This window comes from Lissotriton helveticus, chromosome 3_2 (assembly GCF_964261635.1).
Source record: "Lissotriton helveticus chromosome 3_2, aLisHel1.1, whole genome shotgun sequence".
NCBI classification, from domain to species: Eukaryota; Metazoa; Chordata; class Amphibia; order Caudata; family Salamandridae; genus Lissotriton; species Lissotriton helveticus.
The window spans coordinates 245,247,244-245,262,241 of NC_136062.1; positions in this window are offsets into that span (position 1 = coordinate 245,247,244).

The following is a 14,998-nucleotide window of genomic DNA, read 5'->3' on the forward strand; positions in this document are numbered from 1 at the left end:
AATGACCCCAACAAAGCTGTTATTATAGAGTGGGAGAGGCAGGACCGAGAGTCATCATCACTGACTCAGCCCATCCTGGGCAGCAATCCACACCGGGGCTACCACGGGCGCTTCCGCCACCCAGGGACCAGCTGCAGGTAGACCCTCTAAGAGGATCTTACCCACCGAACCACCAGCCCCCGGCAATTCCCCTCACCCTGCAGGTATTCAGACTGGTGCTTGCCAAGGGAGGCACAGGGCACCACGTCGACCACAAGGCCTTCCCAAGTCTCTCAGCAGTTGCCGGCTCGGCACCTGGTTGCCCAGCTAGCCTTTCTCTTCCCAGGTATCTGCAACTTCTTGCGCCTTCGGTCTTTATGGGAACAGCTCACTCTGAACTATCCATGTGTACCAACGTAGGTCCCAATAATGCGAGGGGCTACTAGGTCCAATCCTAAGGGGCCCCGTCCAGTGCCGCAGGATCTGTCATCCAGACATACCGGCAGCTACTACAGGCTTCAACTGATGCTGACACGTTGTCAAACAGTCCATGCCATCTCTGGCACACCACCCATCACAGCCAGATGTCGACACTCCAGTAACTCCTCTGTGCCTCAGGGGTGTACCAGTGTAGCTTCAGGTGGTACAAGGGGCAATCATCATTGGGACTCTTTTCCAGCCACGGCCACTCCCGGCAGGCCGGGGGGCCCGACGCCCACACAGATCCAGGCCGCGTCCCCCCCCAGGCCGCCACAGACTGCACAGGCCAAATGCCGGCTTGATGGCAGACTCTTGGTGGACTGTCTCCTGAACCCTGACTGGTAATCGTCCTGAAAAGAGTTTATTGATTTCTAATGCAGCACTAACCTGATTGCCTTGTCCATGATCCCTGTGAATGGTGGAATGTAGGTGATCAGATAGCATTTGGCAAGATCATAGGGGTCGAGATTTCCCTTCCGTGGTAAAAGGGTTAGCCTGGGTTGAGGGTGTTCGAGAAACTGACCCGAGAAATTTGGTTATTTTTCTCTAAAATGCCGATTCAAAATGCTTCCTTCAGCCATTCCCTCAATGATATAAGTTAGTGGACAAATATTACTCTTTTAACTGAAACCATTGTTTTAAGTGCTGTTAGGCTTTAGTATTTCCACTGTTTACTAAATTTCTGGTTAACAACACGATAGAATTCACAGGCCGCAAGCGAAAGGCTCTGGTAATTTTGAAAGATGAAAATGGAGGTGGTCTGCTACTAGGCATGGATGTGTCTTGTTGATTCACTTTTTGTTTCTCCACCCATCGGACCTTGAGGCTTGGTCACCGGGCCACCGGGTAGGTTGGCTCATCAGGCGGGCAGGTGGCGAGGGGCTGCCTGCCCTGGGATCGCCCGTAAGATAACCCACCATGTTGGCATATTTGTTATGCAAATAAACCTGCAGCAAATTTTTCCACTAAAAATTTGTTGTGTCTGATTATTTCTCTGAAGTATTGCTGTGGGAGGGATGGGGAGTGTTGCCGATATTGACACTATAACAGATGCCATATGTGCATTCAAATGGTACAAGTTCCCCACCAGGTAACGTACATTTCGATAGAGATGAGTCTTTTTCAGTCCATGAGTTTAATTTCTCTTGACTGCCTTATCCATACCCTCCCACTTGACTGAGCTATTCGATAAACCATGTGTCTATTTCCCAATCACTGTGTCCTCCTGGACCAGTGTATATTTCCTGTCACTATGTATGTCTGTAGCCATATGTATACTTCAGGAACTGTGTGTGTTTTCTGATCCTACAGCTCTTGAACCAAGTCACCCTGCTGTTTCCCTGTGCTCGTCACACTGCAGTTTCTCTTTATCTGATGCGAAACACCCAGTATTACAGCAACTGTTCCCTTATAGAAGGCTGTTGCCAACAAACCTTATCCCCCTTCACCAGAGATGGCAGTTCTCAAGGTAAAGCCAAAAGCTTTATTGTGCTATTATAATGGTGAGACAGTCGCACCCAATTGTGTAAATTCAACTGTTTCTCAAAGGCTGGACGTAGGGGTTGATCTTTTGCCTCTTTGTTGGAGGCTCTGCGGAAGGGGTGACTCTTTCTCATTTACAGAAAGGATGCCTCGTGGAAAGAAGTGCCTGGAAGCACTAGAAGAGAAAAAACCCGAGAGCAAAATAAAAACGTCCAAAGTGCCGGGTCCTAATTGCAGGACACTTTTTGCAAGACTAAAATTTCTGACCTGGGTAAGAAGAGGACTGGAACAGGAGCAAGCCAGAGGATTTGTGACACACTTGGTACACGGATTAGAAACCCTTTATATACGAGTAGAACAGGAATCACCTGGTAGGAAGGTGCTAAATCTAGAACAGGTATTACCTGCCAGAAGAGGGCAGGTCGTATTGAGATGGTGTTCATATTTTGTAGACATCTTAGAAGGGAAAATTCAAGCAAGAACAGGGGATTAAGGCTACTTCGCCCGCACTGGTGACAACATCCCTATAATATGCATATGTGTGGGTGCTGGAGGTCTGGGACACAATCCCCTAGATCCCAAAATTAGAAAACAAGAAACTTGAGTTTCACTACAGGGAAGTTGAACAGAAGTTGCCTGCTTTCAGCCGGGCCTTGCTAGTCTGGCCTATAACATTCTTATTTGGCATTGAAGAAGAATTGCCTCCTTCCACCAGTTACCATTAATGCAAAGTACGCCTGTTAGGACGGATCCTCCCACCCTATGCACTTGAAGAGTTTGTTTTTCTCCGTACGTCTTAAGATCCTTGCATGGGATGTAGCATTAATGCAATGTAAGCAGGAGATGGAACAAACGCCCATAGGAAATGTGTAGGGCCTACAAGCAGTGGTCGAAGTGGGGAAAAAAAAGTAGGGGAACTGTGGGTGGAGAATCAGGGGGCGGGAATAACCGAAGATTGAATCAGTGGGCGGAGTCAGGGGCGTGGCTAGAAATAGCAAAACATACCAATTTTTAGTACGTTTAGCATTTCACTGACCAGTAACAGCTTATAACGTTATTTAATTAAAACAATGGATAAACATGTTTATTTGAGGTTTAATTCAGGAAAAAGCAAACACTCATAGGGAATACAGGTTTATGTAAAGCGTGTGAAATATAAGCAGGAATAACATGTTACCTTAATGCCTTTACTCTCATTGTTCAGAAATCCATGATTATTTTTTGTCTCAAACATTGAGGTCATGAATACAGGGCCCTCCCTTTACACATGTGTTAAGCAGGGCTCAGAAGAGAAAGGAACTGTCAGGAGAATCTAGACTCACGGAAACCCACAAAGGCTCCTTCATATTCATGTCAGCCAGCTAGCTGCTCAATCATAATATAGCAAAAAGAACAACTTGTGGACAGAATGCAGAACAATGTCATACATTCCCCCCTGTACAGAGATCAGGGCCTAAATCCATTGTTTCTTTGCTCACCATGCCATTCCAGTTTGGACCCAGCCATATGCAAATCAGTCTAGATTTTGCGCCCAATGGGAACAGTCCTGCCCCCTCCCTTCTCCTGCCCCCTCCCTTCTCCTGCCCCCGTCACTTCTCCTGCCCCCGTCACTTCTCCTGCCCCCGTCACTTCTCCTGCCCCCGTCACTTCTCCTGCCCCGTCACTTCTCCTGCCCCCGTCACTTCTCCTGCCCCCGTCACTTCTCCTGCCCCCGTCACTTCTCCTGCCCCCGTCACTTCTCCTGCCCCCGTCACTCTCCTGCCCCTGTCACTTCTCCTGTCCCTGTCCCCGTCACTTCTCCTGTCCCTGTCCCCGTCACTTCTCCTTCTCCTGTCCCTTCACTTCTCCTGTCCCTTCACTTCTCCTGTCCCTTCACTTCTCCTGTCCCTTTACTTCTCCTGCCCCGTCCCTTCTCCTGTCCTGTCACTTCTCCTTCTCCTGTGCCGTCACTTCTCCTTCTCCTGTCCCGTCACTTCTCCTTCTCCTGTCCCGTCACTTCTCCTTCTCCTGTCCCGTCACTTCTCCTGTCCCGTCACTTCTCCTGTCCCGTCACTTCTCCTGTCCCTTCACTTCTCCTGTCCCCGTCACTTCTCCTGTCCCCGTCACTTCTCCTGTCCCCATCACTTCTCCTGTACCGTCACTTCTCCTGTACCGTCACTTCTCCTGTCCCGTCGCTTCTCCTGTCACTTCTCCTGCCCCGTCACTTCTCCGTCTCCTGTCCCGTCACTTCTCCGTCTCCTGTCCCGTCACTTTTCCTTCTCCTGTCCCTTCACTTTTACTGTCCCTTCACTTCTCCTTTCCTTTCACTTCTCCTGTCCTTTCACTTCTCCTGTCCTTTCACTTCTGCCCCGTTCACTGCTCCTGTCCCCGTCACTTCTCCTTCTCCTTCTCCTGTCCCCGTCACTTCTCCTTCTCCTGTCCCTTCACTTCATTTCTCCTTCTCCTGTCCCTTCACTTCACTTCTCCTTCTCCTGCCCCCGTCACTTCTCCTGTCCCAGTCACTTCTTCGAGTGGAGGATGGGCACATTTACTTATTTTGCTTGGTGTGCATCAGAGGTTTACTGCAAAATGGGGGGCATTCTAATTTTCTGACTACTCCCTTGGTTGGATGGAGCAGTGAAGGCCGCTCTTTTAGGGAGTGCAAAGCACACTCTCGTCACGTGCTGCTTGCCATTATAAGTGTAGTTCAAAATTCGGGGCATTTTGATTTTCTGGCTTCTCCCCCTGAGCAGAGCCTCACACCTTAAATGCCACAGGATCGCAGAGGAGGGCTTAAGATCAGTTGTCCTCCAGTTAAGAGGGTCTGGCAGTTTAAAGGAAAACCCCGTTCTCTTTATCAAGACCTGTATTTCGAACAATCCCCAACAATAGGCATCCCACGATGTTCCCTTGTTCAATTACGTCTGCTGGGTGTTGAGACTAATGTAATATTCGCCGGATTTCCCCTTTAATACATCACGTACCTAGCAGCAAAACACACTTATAAAAACACAGCTTACAGCACTCAGCAAAATATATATTCCATAAAACGCATTAGAAGAAGCAAGCATCCTCGGGCACACCTTTGACAGCCACAAGTGTTTTTACAAGTATACTGTCCATAAAAATAGCTTGATCGAATGTAATGCTTTTCCTCACCTCCTCCGCGTCGTCGACGTCAGGGTTGTGTTTTCCAAACAGCAGATTACACTGCCCACAGCGCACCTCTCACGCCCCAGCGGGATTGTTTTAAAGTTTTGACTACACATTTGCGGACCCATCTGGTATATTTGGTGCACAACGAGCCATGGCCTGCACCCTGATACCAGAGACACCTCATGCAGATCTCACTGGCATATGCTAAAGGCAGGCAGCGGGCGGGCACATTGTCATTCCAAAGGGGATAATCAGCCTCAATCGGAATGACAATGGGCCTGCCCTCAGCCTGTGTGAGCTCAGGGAGGGGCTGCTGCAGCCTCTGGAATTCAACAGAGAAGTGCGAGCAGCCCCTGGAAGCTGAAAGAAAAGTTATCATTTTTAGTAGGACTATTCTCTCCGTCCCGGGATGCTTTTTTCAAGGAAAGAAGTAGGGGAACGGGCTGTAATTATTTTTAGAAGTAGGGGCACGCCGTGCCCTTCCGTCCCCGCCCACTTCTACCGCTGCCTACAAGCCTAATTTCACTAACCTATGGAATTAGTTTATCCTAGCAGAGGGTTCTCTATTTAGGTCGAGCATTCGAGACCTCTTGTATAAACGTATACGTATATGTACTTTGTGAGCTCTAGAGATCAACCCTAGGACTTGTCTGCTACTGCCTAGGGACTTTTTTTTCTGTTCAACTGCCTCTATTTAACGGTCTTAATAGAAAACGACCAGTAAAGGTCAGTAAAATACCAGAATTGCTTCCTGTTCGTTCAACTGCCCCTATTTAACTGTTTTGATAGAAAACGCCCAGTAGAGGTTAGAAAAATACCAGAATTGCTTTCTGCTGAGGGACTTTATTTTGAAAAACAATTCTGCCACCTGCCTCTATTTAACTTTCTGGATAGAAAACGACCAGCAGAGGTCAGTAAAATACCAGAATCACTTTAGTATTCTCTAGATTCCAGTCCATAGAAATTGTATTCCACGAGCACCCGTAGACAATAATCTTGTATTTTCAGTGATATGACCACCGAAGGCCCTGATTTTATATTAAAACCAGAGCTTTGGACTATACCATTTCCCTCTGAAAGGCAATATTTCTCTCCATGTGTTCCCATACCTGGCGTGTCACGCAGTTTGTACTTACTTTCCTTCCAAGTTAAAGAACAGTAGATGTTTCAGCACCCAGGCTAATGTACTGCATAGCTAACTACATATAAGATCACAAAGGTGAGACTGATTGCATTGCAAATGCTTGTTTTCCTTTGTAACCAAAATACTTAAACTCCCAGGGCAATAGCCTGGGTTAGTGCTGTAAACACACCTCAACCCCTAGATTGACATGGCTTTAAGGGTTCACAAGCTTGCATAAAGTCCCATATTGTGGCCTCTGTGTTTGCAGACATATCAACCTGGCAGGGCAGCTTGGATCACAGTTAAGGCTGCTCATTAAGAATAAACATTCCTTCATTTTCATTATTCCTCTTTGAAGATGGCTGACAAGCAACTTTTTTTTAACCAAATAATACTTTTTGACCTGTTCACTTTTAAATATTGTAAAGTTATGCCATGACAATTTTTCTCTGAATGTAATTGTATTAATTTTCCACTATACTTGAGAGTTGAGCTTATATCATTGGGTTGTCATGAGAAATCCCACTATAGATATTGAGCGAGACTAAGTTTGCTATTGTTGGCTAGCCATGGAAGCACGCTAGATAATATGTGCATTAAGAGCAATCCTTGAATGAGAATGCCTCACAGCAAAGCAATCTACACTGGTGAATTATGTTTCTAAAGTAAGGTAAATTTAGACAACTGCTAATTGTGTCCTCATCACTGAAGGACTAAATTGCTCCTACGAGAACTTGATGTTTTGTGAATCATAGCCATTGTGTTTTGATGACTGCAAAAGAATGCACTGTTTACTGTGGGTAACCCCTTTGCTGTTGTTAAAAAGACTCTAAACCCCTGTACGTTTTGATTCCATATCCTGATATGTATCAAAAATGCTGGCCACTTTTGCCAACAGAAACATTTCAGCAGAATTAATTTTGGTACTTGCCTTTTCTCAGATTAGGACAAAGATGGTGTTGCATTAACCATCATTAAGTGCCTCAAACATTATCCAGAAACCGTACTATGTGGCTGCTAGAGGGTTCTCTTTTATCTTTTGGAAACCTCGTTCCCTAAATAGTTTTTTACTTGTCCAACAAATCTCTTTTGCTCACAAAATTATTTGGTTAATGCTGATAACTCCAGACAAAAGGAGATCCTGGGGAAATCTGCTATACTTATTCGACCTACCACCCACTCAGAGATCTGAAATGATGACATGACATGACAGGACAAAGACCAAGGCAATCGCCTTGCAGTAAAGTTAAATCCTTATAGTCACAAACTTGGTATCCAAGGCCACAAAATGGATCGAGAAGCTTTGACGTGTTAGAGATATAAGGACATGGGCACCTCAGCATACAGGGGCAGAGAGGTGTTCATTTACAAATAATTCACTGGACTGATCTTGCTCCGGTCATCAATGTAATTATTGTCAGGTTTCTGACACGTTGAGTTCAATCGGCGGTCTCCGCTGTGGCGTGTTACACTTTGCCTGTGCTGGGCACAGAACAACGTTTTTCCCGGCAGAGGTGGCTCACGGAAAAAAAAGAGGACGCCACTTCCATCTTCTATCGCCACACGCAGCAACAGAAAAACCGGACCTGGGCCTGAACTCAATAACGTGGGGCAAGAGAACGAGGAGATTGAGATGGCAGAGGCAGCGCCATTGATCCCTGGCAAAAAAGCCACCAAACAGGGTAAGAACTCTAATAAAGGGGCTATTATTAAATCTAATGAAGTATTCGGCTTAAAAAGCCCAGCATTACAGACTTTACCAGACTTATTTGAAAAGCATGCTGCAAAAAAGAAAATAATTGACAACGATAATCGAAGCACTGATTTAACTGATATAACTGCAGCACAGGTCACTAATCAACTCTCTGTAAGCGGTGACAATCAGCTCAGCCCTAATAATTCTTCTAGTTTAGCGCCCATTCAGGCACCGACCGACTTATCAAGGAAGGGAATTATGGGACTTGTAGTTCCAACCTTGGGTGGTGCAACTACGAACAGAGCATGTTCTCTTCCATCGCTGGCATTATATTTGAATGAAGTCCCAAGCGAAACACGAATTGCAAAAGAAATTACTGTGCAGCAGCATAATCAAGAGCATAATCAAGAGCTCTCTGAAAATTTTTATTCACTATCAGAGCTTTCATCCGATGAAGCGAATAAAGACTGGGCAGACCTCAGCGTTGAGAGTCCATCTTCTGAGGGTGAGATTAGCCTGAGTCCTGATAATTCTAATCCGGTTACTACTATAAAGAAAAAACGGAGAAAGAAGAGATCTTCTCATATCATGAGCCAAGAGGCTGCCTCTAACTCACCAAATAATACGAATGCTTCAGTGGTCAATGATATCCCGGGGTCTAATCACAACGCTATATATGATCATAGTCCACAGCAAGAGAACAATGACGAGATTACATTGAAAACAATATTTGATACCATGATGTGTCATAGAGCAGAGAGCAAGGCCGAGAATCAACGCACGCAACTGACATGTGCTAAAGTCAAAAACGCAGTAAGACGTGCAATTAAAATATGCTCAGAGACAGCTGATAGGGTCACGGAAGCAGAGGCCAGGATATCCGTTCTTGAAGAAGAATGCATGGCTCAAAGACAAGAAGTTGGAGACTTTAAAGTACAAAAGGATGACTTATCCGACAAACTAGCCAGTTTGGAAAACCAGGCCCGTAGAAGCAACCTACGCTTTTTGGGGATCCCTGAAAACAAAGAAGGAGGAGACCCGAGGAAGTTTATTATCAATTTATTAAACGATGCTTTTCCTGAAATTACTGATTGGGATTGGGCTCGGGAAGTACAACGAGCACATAGATTCCCATTTACAACAAGGAAACCACGGCAAGGTCAAGAAAATTATCCCAGGGCCATTTTGGTATCATTTAATAATTTCCTTGCCCGTGAAGCGATATTTGTAAACGCTAGACCAGATAAGAAAGCGGATGGTTTAGGTTGTCAGTTTTTTGTGAGACCAGATTATTGCCAGGCCACTGTGGCTCAACGATGGCAACTGAAGCAATTAATCCCTGACTTCCAGAAGAAGGAGGTAACTGTATTTTTGCAGGGTCCCGCAAAATTAAAGACTATATACAAGGGTCAAACAAAATACTTCATTTCTACTATTAAAGCTAAAGAGTACTTGGGATCCCTCTGAATAATAAGAAGAATTTCAATGTATACTTTGACAAATATAGGATTTGGACGTAATAATTACTCTGTTTAATGGTTATTCAAATGCAGGATTATCATATTTCGTAATCTTTATATTCTTCTCTCTGCTTTCTGAACTTTTTGAATTTTCTGCGTTCGCTTCGTTTTTCTCTTTTCTCCTTTCTTTTTCTTCTCTTCTTTTTCTCTCTTTTTCTTTAGTAAGGACGCCATGGGTTAGGGACACGGCATCCATACGCTCCAGGAACTGACAGTTCCTGTGCCTCATATAGTGGGGAGGGTGGGGGGAGGGGTTCAGGGTTTAAGGGTGGGGGTGGGCAAGGGTAAGGGTTGGTGGTGGGGGTGTAAGGCAGAGGTGTTCAACACAGGGATGATTATAAGGCATCTAAATGATATCGTTGTAGAACAAATACTTGTGATGTTGGTCGATAATTTTTTTTTATTACTTTTGTTATGTATAAAAAGGTGAAAATATGTACTATCAACATTAATGGTCTTAATGGCTTAAAGAAAATTGCTATGTTTCGAACAATGCTTCAGGCGCTGAATATCGATCTGCTATGCATACAGGAAACCCATATCTCGTGGGATAAACGTTTTCTTTTGAATAATTTGGGATTGGAAGTTCTGATTACTTCCAAACAAATGGGTATTAAAAGAGGCGTAGCAATTTGCATGCGTAAAGGAGTAGGGAAATGTTTAAAAACACTTTCCGACAAATGGGGTAGATGGGGACTGGCTGAGCTAAAAATCGGAAGCTGTAAATTTACCTTATGTTGTATCTATGGACCCAATCTGGATGATGCCGAATTGTTTAATACCATGAATGCAGAGCTATCCACCTGGACAGAACCGATTATTATTTGTGGAGACTTAAACATACACATGTCAGCTGACTGGAATATTAGATCAGAGCAGAGGTATATGGGCCGAAAGGTTAAAACTTATAAAGCGCTTAGAGACCTGGTACTAAGTAATGGGTTAACTGATGTCTGGAATAAACTCCATTATAATGACCCCGGATATACTTTTTTTTCTACTCCTTATCATAAATTTGTTCGTTTAGATTATTTTTTTGTATCTTCAATTTTTTTGGAGAAAATTCGTATTGAGATATTACCACAAGTCATCTCAGATCATAATCCCATAATCGCTGAGATACAATTTTCTACTGATAGCCCAAATTCCACTAGATCCTGGTCATTTCAAAGAAATTTATTATTAGATGAAGAATATCTTCAATTTATGGTTAATATCATTAAAGATTACTTTCTAATAAATAACGACACTGCCTCTCCACAAATAGTTTGGGACTCTTTTAAGTCCATTGTACGGGGCGAGACAATCAGCTTTGCAAATTATAAGAGGAAAAAAAATCAAACAGATTTTAGGGACAGGCTAAACAAGATTAGGCAGATCGAGTTGGATTTATCTATCGCATGCAAAAATAATGCTAATATAGAGGATGTACAAACACGATTAACTATTGAACGTTCAGGCCTCCGAACACATATCGCTGAGGAAGTAGCCGCAAAATTTAAACAATACAAAACGGAACGGTACGAATTTAGCGAACGCACAGGAAAAATTTTAGCACAGCGTCTACGACAAAAATCGTCTTATAATGAAATACAGTGTGTTAAGGATCCAAATGGAGTCCTTCACGAAAGTAGGGAAGGCATATTAGAGGCATTTCATGGCTTCTATAAGATGCTCTATAACGATCTCAACAATGAAGTTGACAAGTCTCTTAATCCCACAGATTATTTTCAGACCATTAACCAACTTCCTCTGAGCACAGACGATATAGATTTATTTGCCAGGTCAATAAGCTGGGAAGAGATTGAAGGGGCTATTATGAGTCTAGCAGCTGGTAAAGCCATGGGGCCCGACCAGATTCCTCTTGAATTTTATCGGACTTTCAGATTCTTGCTGAAACCAGAGCTGCTTAAAATCTTTAATATAGCATTCCAAGACAAAGCTCCCGACTCCTGGTCTACGGCCACTATAGTCGTTTTTGTTAAAAAGAATAAGGATCCAAAGGAATTAGGCTCGTATCGGCCCATTTCCTTGATTACAGCTGACAGTAAAATTTATTCAAAAATTCTCGCAAATAGACTAAACGATGTGATGCCGGGTTTGGTTTCCAATACCCAACATGGGTTTATTAAACACAGGGACACCACAGATCACGTTAAACGTGTTATTGCACTGTTGGACTGGGCTCAGGCAAAGGAATCCCCAGTCGGAGTTATTCTACTTGATGCTGAAAAAGCATTCGACAGAGTCGATTGGGGGTTCCTTTGGTCTGTGCTAAAATGGAAGGGTTTTCCACTACAATTTATTCAAGCTGTGCAGTCACTTTACTCAAATGCAAAGGGCGTAATAAGAGTAGGTGCGGATATTTCTAGTCCATTTTCAATCACCAGGGGGACTAGGCAAGGGTGCCCCTGTTCTCCACTTTTATTTGCACTTTATTTAGAACCTTATTTGAATAGATTAACTACAGAACTTGGTATTCTACCTGTCCGACTCCATGAGATTGACCACAAAGTCCTAGCCTACGCAGACGACGTGGCTATCGTAACCCCTGATTCTTCTTCTGCCCTACCTAAAATAATAGAAATTGCCAGTGAATTTGGAAAATTTTCTGGATATAAATTAAATATCTCAAAAACCCAAATTGTACATTCTAAAACTGGGACACCTACCGACATCCCAATAAATGATACTGCTACATACCTTGGTGTAACTATATCACCCAAAGTCGATGACATCGTTGGACTAAATCTGGATCCATTACTTATATCCACTAACAGAACCTTAGAAAGGATAAATAATTTACATCTATCTTTATTTGGACGGGCCAATGTTATCAAGATGTTGATTTTTCCAAAATTCCTTTATTTTTTTCGAACCATACCTCTATTTTTTTCTATGCTTCTTTTTAATAAAATAGATAGGATGTTGTCTAGATTTCTCTGGGGGTACCGCCGCTCAAGAAGATCTTTAAAATGGTGTATTTTACCGCAAGGTCGTGGTGGGCTGGGAGTCCCGAATTTTAGAATGTACTACTGGGCTATAACTCTTAAAACAATTAAGGTTCTATTATTTCATGATCATGTCAATGAGATCTTTTTGTCACCATCCATTTTTGAAATGCTTATGGGAGCTCATGTGCGCCAATGTTTATTAATATTCATGGAGCCGAGCTACTATAAAAAAACAAAATTTAAGGTTCTACTTTCTGCTTTTTTGGTATGGAGACAAATTAATAAAGCTTTACGGATAATTCCAAAATTTAACTTCTATACACCCATCTGTTGTAATATTTCGGTATCTGGTACCCTTCAAGATATCTCCACGATTCGATTTCGCTTAGGACAGATTCACTCAATTGGACAATTGTACCAAAATGGGGCTTTAATGTCTTTCATTGAACTTCAAGATATATTTGGTCTCTCCAGAAACGAATTTTTTAAATATCTACAAATTCGTAGTTTTCTGGAAAAAAAAAATCTCTTATATAGTGACGAAATGGAGACCAATGCTGTTATGGAGAGCGGTAGGAGGAATAGCCGCATCGGTACAATTTATCAGCTAATGGTCGACAGGCTGCATGATGATCTCGACCAACAAGCCCAGAAATGGGAAAGGAAATTGTGTATAGAAGGGATAGATCTGGTAAGGGCGTTTGAGATCAGCAATAAAACATTAATTAACAGTTCCCTTAAAAGCCAACATTATATGGCATCTTTAGATCTTTACTACACGCCTGCAAAACTGGCCAAATGGAAAGCCATGAAAGGTATTAACTGCAGTCGATGTGGTATTTTAGCAGCAGACTCATGTCACATGTTTTTTAGTTGTTCTAAACTATCTGTATATATAGATAGGATAGAAAAGTTTTTGACTAATTTGCTTAATACCAATATCAAGCTATGTCCATCTCTGATTATTTTTGGCTTATATGTTCCTCCCGAGAGTTTATCTGCTGATCAAGAACATTTTCTGTTTATTGGAATGTCAATCTACCGTTTTTGTATCCCCTCAAGATGGCTTGATGCTGACCCACCATCATTTGAGCAATGGTTGGGAAAGTTACTAAATGTATATAGAATGGATAAAGCAGTGTATAAGTTGAAAGGTCACAGAAAGAAGATATTTGCCAGGAAATTATGGTCTCCTATTGATAATTGGATCTAATTTTTTTTGATGACCACATCTGCAAAAAAGGGATATTTCCTGTTTTTATTTTATATATCTTATTGGCCTATCTTCTCTTCTTTTTTCATCTAATTTTTTATCTGGTTTTGTCAACGATGTATTAGCAACTATGCGAATGATTGTTATAGTTTTTTATGTTTTTTTGTGGTTCTTCTTTTTTCATCCTTGTGTTATCGTATGCCTCTGCCATTGAAAATGAAAAAAAATAAATAAAAAAAAAAAAAGGTTTCTGACACGTTGAATTTAAATATGCCTCTGCATGTGGGGAGAGGAGCTTCACTCCTGATATTGGGGTAAGACGCTTGACCTTTTTTAATGCTCCTGGTTTATTTAACCTCCAGGTCGTGATCGAGCGACACGCTCTGTAACATTCCCGTATGACTTAGACCAACGTAAAATGGGTGAGTGATACATCAGATTTATCAAAAGGATCTGTTTCTGTGGAAACAATTCAACACGCAGCCTTCGCTGTCCAAAATAGTGGTACATTTGTCAAACCCGAGCACAGGTAAAAAAATAAGGGCACTTTAGATATGAAGCATGTTCCAGAGAAAAATAACAGAGCCTTTTGGGCATTCATGGACTGGCTAGTTTGCACTTTAACGAAAGAACCCATGTTCACATATTGTTGCGTATTCTGGTGGTGCCACTCATGCGTTTACAGCGCTCATCACCTGAATTACACGAGGGTGAATGTGGAAATGTGATGAAATGTTTAAGAAACTAAAACTCGCTGACTCCAAACAAAGTTTTACCAATTTTTAAAAAATATACCATGCGTTTGTCCTATGTTTTGTTCTGTCCCCCCCCTCCTTTTCTTCCAGGTCGGTCCAATAAACAAGGTAGAATCTTGCCTTGTGAAGAACTGCAGGACTGGTTACTAGAATAGTCTGCATTCATTGAAGAATCAGTCAAGCAGTACTATAAGATATAATTTGTTCTCGGTCCTGATGAATTTCCAAAAGAACTCCTAAGGAGCTATATGAGGCAAGAAACATGTTGACCACACAACTTTACAACACAAATGCTCTATAGGATGATTGCATCCCACATGAGCCATACTGATTTTATTTAGATTAGTGAGTCCCACCAATAGATTTTATCAAAACCCAGCATCACAAAACCTATTTTAACCACCCCTTTCACTACACTACTTACCACAGCCAATTTACCCTCACTCACCCAACGGCTTTATTATAAAAGGATCTCTAGCAAAGATTCCCCTCGCGGGGGTCCGACAGGCATTGTAACTCTGGCCCGATGAGAAGCACGTCCAGATGATGAAGCATGACACCTCTCAGGTGTGTGAGGGCACTTACTCAAATTAGAGGCTGTTCCCCGGACATGACAACCCTTCCTTCTCCCAAGAACTGCACACCCTTGCATTCCACTACT